The following is a 6,785-nucleotide window of genomic DNA, read 5'->3' on the forward strand; positions in this document are numbered from 1 at the left end:
TTAATATATTTTTAGTAGAGACAAGGTTTCACTATATTGGCCAGGCTGGTCTTGAACTCCTGACCTCATGATCCACCTGCCTCAGCCTCCCAAAGTGCTGAGATTACAGGTGTGAGCCACCACACCTGTCAAAATTTAAAAATTAACATGCTACACTGTTATCAACCAAACTACAGATACTATTATGATTTTCCCAGTGTCTCCACTTACACCCTTTTTCTGTTTCAGGACCTAATCCAGCATCCCGCATTGCATTCAGGCATCATGTCACTTTGTCTCCTCTGATCTGTGACCATTTCTCAGTCTTTCATTGTCTTTCATGACCTTGACACTTTTTTTTTTTTAACAGAGTTTCAGTCTTGTCTCTGCAATCTCAGCTCACTGCAACCTCTGCCTCCTGGGTTCAAGTGATTCTCCTGCCTCAGCCTCCAGAGTAGCTGGGCTTACAGTCATGCGCCACCATGCCTGGCTAATTTTGTTTTTCGTTTTTGTTTTTGGTTTTTTTTTTGGTAGAGACAAGGTCTCACCATGTTGGTCGGGTTGGTCTCAAACTCCTGTCCTTAGGTGATCCGCCCACTTGGGCCTCCTGAAGTGCTGGAATTACAGGCAGGAGTCACCATGCCCAGCCACCCTGATACTTTTAAAGAGCAGCATCAGGTATCTTACAGGATATTCCTCTGTCTAGGTTTGATGGATATGTCCTCATGAATAGTCTGAGGTTACAGATTTAGGGAAGCCTACCACAGAGGTGAGGCACCCTTCTCCTCACATCATACCAGGGGCCGCATGACACCAGCATGACTTGTCACCTTGACCACATGGTTAAGCTGGCATTTCCAGGTGTCTCCACTGAGGTGTTACTATCTGACTGCATTTGCTTTTAACTACCACACTCTAATTAGACTCTCAGTCAATGTCGCTGATGTGGAAAAGAATGATGCCTGGCTGAACAGGGGGTTTCAGCCCAGAGCCCAGTGCAAACGGATTCCGGAGCTAAAGGACCAGTGGCCCCTAGGGCACCCAGAGCATTAGGAAAGGCATTCTCCCTACAGCTGGAGCCGTCAAGAAAGGCTTCCCAGAGACGGCGGGACTAAGGAGGGATATGTCTAGGTGACAGGGAGGGACAGCTACTGCAGGGGAACCAGCACCAGTGTGGACACACTCACAAGGAGACAAGAGCACGGACAAGGTCTAGATAAGAAGGCAGCGGCCGGACTAAAATCACACAAAGGTCGTCATAGCCATCTCCCTGTCTCCAGGCAGAATAACTCTAAAACCTTTCCAGTCGCTTGGAAACACCTCCACATCTGTAACCTAGAAACTCAGAGCAGTGATTTCCAGACAGGGCAAGATCAAGCCAGCAGAGCATCCCACACCTCTCCCCACCGTCTGCCGATCTGTGTTCCCACTGCACTTACACACTCTGCCTGGTATTTATCACAGCGGCCTCTGCTACTGGATGCAGCCATGCTTGTCTGAGTTCCCCAAAAGACTGCAGCAAGGGTGGGGCCCTGCCCCATCCTCCTTTGCCTCCCATTCCCCTCCCCCTCCAGGCACTGAGCTCAGAGCCTGCCACACAGTAGGGGCTTAGCAAATGCTTGTGGAAAGGCAGGAAGAAAACAGATTCACTTCTGCAAGAAGCTTTGAGAAGAATATTCTGAAGACATTTTGTGGCTTGCACTGACTTCCAAAGTGCAGAAAATCATTTTAAAAACTGATGACTGTGAAATTTCAATTATATTCACAAGGAGAGCCAGAGTAAGCTGCAAGAAGCACAAAACAGCAGCTTTGCATTTGATAAGCCAAAGAGCCTGGAAGAAGAGCAAGCAGAATGGGGACCAGCCTTGAAGCCAGATCCAGCTGTTTTCAGAGGCGAGCTGCACATGAGCAAACATGAATTCATAGCCCATGAAAGAGAGGACAGTTCTGGCCAGGTACAGTGGCTCATGCCTGTAATCCCAGCTCTTTGGGAGGCCGAGACAGGTGGATCATGAGGTCAAGAGATCAAGACTATCCTGGCCAACATGGTGAAACCCCATCTCTACTAAAATACAAAAATTAGCTGGGTGTGGTGGCGCCCGCCTGTAGTCCCAGCTACTCGGGAGGCTGAGGTAGGAGAATTGCTTGAACCTGGGAGGCAGAGGCTGCAGTGAGCCAAGATGGTGACACTGCACTCCAGCCTGGCGACAGAGCAAGACTCCAACTCAAAAAAAGAAAGTGAGGACAGCTCCAGGGACATCCAACATCTGTAAGGATGCCTGAGTCAATCCCATGAAACTACTACCAAAAATAATTTAGTGTTCAGAGGCTGTGTGAATAGAAGTACAGCACCTACACAAAAGAAGGTAATACATCTGTTCAATGCACAGAAAACCACACAATCAAAGAACTAGGTTCAGAAAGACAAACTGGATTTTGTGCAGAGGTCTTAAGAATGGAGAAAGGCCAGAGTTAGCCAATGAAAGGGCAAGAAAAGTGTTCCAGACCACAGGAAAATATATGTAAAGCATCTGCAGGACAAATGCTACCTCTTTCTAAAGACCTGTGAGAAAGGCCAGCATGGCTTGAGGAGAGAAAGCAAACTGTAGCCAGACTTCAGGCTAGAGAAGTGAGTAACAACCAAACCCATAGGATTTTTTGGGTCATACAGAGTTTGGGTTTTACCTCTAAAAGCAATGGGAAGCCCTAATCTGTCCTTGCATGTTGGGCAGACACCCACACTGGGCTAAAGTCCTAGACACAGACACACACAGACATATACAGACACATGAGAGAGAGAGAAACAGCTCTTCCATGTCCAGTAGGAACACTGCATAGGAAGAGCTTCAAAGGAGCAAGAGCAGGAAGTGGGGATCCCCTGAGCCTTGACCCTGGCAGGGCCCAGCGGAGAACTTGGCCAAAGCTGCCACTAAAAAACCTGCATTCTCTTTCAGACCTGGCCCTCAGGGACCTCAGAGAACGAGCAGCTGGCAGAAAAAGCTTTCTGCGGCAGAATTACATGATTTCTACTTTTTTTGCCTCACCCTGCAGTAAACTGGGACCAGAGCTCATCTCTTTCCTGCTATACTTCTCTTCAGTAACCACTTGCTTTACTCATCCTACAGAGTACATTGCCAAGTCTCTCCCAACCCCATGGTGGGTGCACATCTGGGTTCCTAGGGATAACTTCTTAGGTGCCTCACTGCAGCAAAACACAGATGTGACTCTGTCATCCCTGGGTGTGGAGGAGAGTCCCACTGGCCTCTATCCCACACTACCACCAGCAGCCCCGATTTTCATATTTCCATATTTCAGGTTTTCTAGCACCTCGTCCATGGATGCCTCTAGAAACAAGTTGCAGCTGCTGCTTTTGCTGCCATCTCATGGGAATGGCCTCTGTAGGTACCTGCTTCTTGACTCCCTAGTCAAAGTCTAAGATGGGTTTATCTGCTAAGCAGAGCCAAGTTTCTGAGCCTAGGCCCCAACTTCAAAGAAGGTTGGGAAAGTGAGTTTTCAGGTTCTCTGCTGAGGCTGTCTGGTTCCCACCAAGAATCAAAAGCTAGAAGAATCCTCAAACATGGCGTGATGATTAATACCGAGTGTCAACTTGATTGGATTGAGGGATACAGAATATTAATCCTGGTGTCTGTGTGGGTATTGCCAAAAGAGATTAACATTTGAGTCAGTGGGCTGTGGAAGGCAGATCCACCTTTAATCTGGTGGGCACAATCTAATCGGCTGCCAGAAAATACAAAGCAGGCAGAAAAAGCACGAAAAGGAGAGACTGGTTGCATCTTTTCTCCTGAGCTGGATGCTTTCTGCCCTCAAACATCAGACTCATTTTGGGACTCAGACTGGCTCTCCTTGCTCCTCAGCTTATAAACAGCCTATTTTGGGACGCTGTGATCATGTGAGTTAATACTTAATAAACTTTATATATATATAATGTAGGTTCTATTAGTTCTGTCTCTCTAAGAGAACTTAATACAGATTTTGATACCAGGAGTGGTTCTAGAGAAATGGGATATTAAGGATGAAGTTCTTTCATTGGTTTTGGGGTTTCTGGAGGTAGCTGCTTAATATGATTAGACCCAAAAATTCTAAGGACTCTACTTTTAATAGTACAGAGAACACTTATAGTCCTTGGTATAAATGGTTTAGAGAATTAGGCAAAATAAATGCATTTGACATTCCTGATTCACCGTTTGTGAGAGGCAAAGAGTTCGGTGACTCTATACATAATACCTTTAACCCTATGTGAAGAACCAAAGAAAATAATGAAGCTGGTTGGTTGCTCCTAAGTTCAGTGGACAAAGCGATGAAAGAAAATGATGAACTCAGAGATTCTGGCTTCAAAAGCAGATACTGAGCCTCAAATCTGCTAAGGTTGCCCTGAGTGAGAGTCTTATCTCCTGTAGAGAAAGAACTGAAATTTTGGAAAAACAGACACCAACTCTTAAATCATGTGAGTGGCTCACCTGCAATGAAAGATGCATGCACAGCCTTTCCAGGTGTCTACTATTGAAGTGAGGGCATTGATTGGAAGAGAATGGGACCCTGCAACTTGGAATGGGGATGTGTGGGAGAACCTGATGAAGCCGGAGACACTGAGTTTGTAAACTCCGATGAACCCTTTCAGCCAGAAGGAACAGCTTCACCACCTCCAGTAGTGGCCACATCCCCGCCCGGACCCACTGCCATCAACCTTTCCACCTTTGCCTGAGGAGATAAACCCTGTGCTGCCTGAGGCAACAGGGATGGCCTCCCCTGAGGAATTGCCAGGCAATAATATTGATTCTCCTCAGGAGCCACCCCCAACACCCCTGTTTGCTGCTAGACCTATAACTAGACTAAAGTCCCGGCGGGCCCCTGGAGGTGAGGTTGAGAGTGTGACCCATGAATAAATGCACTACACTCAAAAAGAACTGTTTGAGCTAATTTATATAAACAGCAATCTGGAGAACAGGCATGGGAATGGATGTTAAGGGTATGTGATAATGGTGGAAGAAACAGAGTTGGATCAGGCTGAATTTATTGATTTGGGCCCACTAGGCAGGGACTCAGCATTTAATGTTGCAGCTCAGAGAATTAAAAAAAGGTTCTAATAGTTTATTTGCTTTGTTAGCTGAAACATGAATTAAAAGACGGCCCACTGTGAGCGAGGTGGAAATGCCTGATCTCCCTTAATGTAGAGGAAGAGATCCAAAGACTTAGGGAGATTGGGATGGTGGAGTGGATGAGTCACTTTAGACCTACTCATCCCAGCTGGGAGGATCCAGAAGATACACCCTGGACCATTGCCTTGCAAAATAAATTTGTGAGGCAGCAACTGCATCTTTGAAGAGCCCTGTAATTGCTCTTCTTTGTATGTCAGAACTAATGGTGGGAACCGCAGTCACTCAACTACAAAATTTAAATACAATGGGAATAATTAGATCCTGAGGTGGTGGGGGCCAAGTGGCAGCACTCAACCATCAAAGGCATGGTGGACATAGCTATCATAATGGAAAGCAGAGGCAAAGCAGCAATCAGAATAGTCTGACTCGTGTAGAGCTCTGGCATTGGTTAATTAATCATGGTGTTCCTATAAATGAAATTGATAGAAAGCCTACTGCATTTCTACTTAATTTATACAGGCAGAAAAATTCTAGGTTGAATGGAAAAAAGACTAATTATAGAAACAGAGAATCACGGTCCCTCACTCAATTTCAAGATTTGAGCCAGTTTAGAGACCTAGAACACTTTGAATGAAGGGAAGGCTGGGTCCCCTTGAGGAAAGACTCCACTGCATTACTGACAATTAATGCAGTGAATCTTTCTCTCATCCTTCCCCAAGAACAACTCCAGCCTCTTACCAGGGTAACTGTGCACTGGGGAAAGGGAAATGATCAGACATTTCAGGGACTACAGGGCACTGACTCTGAGCTGATGTTGATTCCAGGGGACCCAAAACGTCACTGTGGTCCTCCAGTTAAAGTAGGGGCTTATGGAGGTCAGGTAATTAATGGAGTTTTAGCTCAGGTCCAACTTACGGTGGGTCCAGTGGGTCCCCAGACTCATCCTGTGGTCATTTCCCCAGTGCCGGAATGCATAATTGGCATAGATATTCTTAGCAGCTGGTAGACTCCCCACATTGGCTCCCTGACTTGTAGGGTGAGGGCTATCATGATGGGAAAGGCCAAATGGAAGCCATTAGAGCTGTCTCTACCTAGAAAAGTAGTGAATCAAAAACAAGATTGCATCCTTGTAGGGATTGCGGAGATTAGTGCCACCATCAAGGACTTGAAGGATGCAGGGTTGGTGATTCCCACTACATCTCCTATTTGGCCTGTGCAGAAGACAGGTGGATCTTGGAGAATGACAGCGGATTATCATAAGCTTAACCAAGTGGTGACTCCAATTGCAGCTGCTGCACCAGATGTGCTTTCATTGCTTGAGCAAGTTAACACATCTCCTGGTGCCCGGTATGCAGCCATTGACTTGGCAAATGCCTTTTTCTCCATTCCTGTCCATAAGGCCCACCAGAAGCAATTTGTCATCAGCTGGTAAGGCCAACAGTATACCTTACCGTCCTACCTCAGGGGTATATCAACTTCCTGGCTTTGTGTCATAATCTTATGCAGAGAGGCTGTGATCGCTCTTCACATATATAAGATACCACATTGGCCTATTACATTTATGACATTTTGCTGATGGCATTCAGTGAGCAAGAAGTAGCAAACACACCAGACTTACTGGTGAGATATCTGTGTGCCACAAAATGGGAACAAAATCTGACTAAAATTCAGGGAGCTTCTACCTCAGTA

Source organism: Callithrix jacchus, chromosome 7 (assembly GCF_049354715.1).
Source record: "Callithrix jacchus isolate 240 chromosome 7, calJac240_pri, whole genome shotgun sequence".
NCBI lineage: Eukaryota > Metazoa > Chordata > Mammalia > Primates > Cebidae > Callithrix > Callithrix jacchus.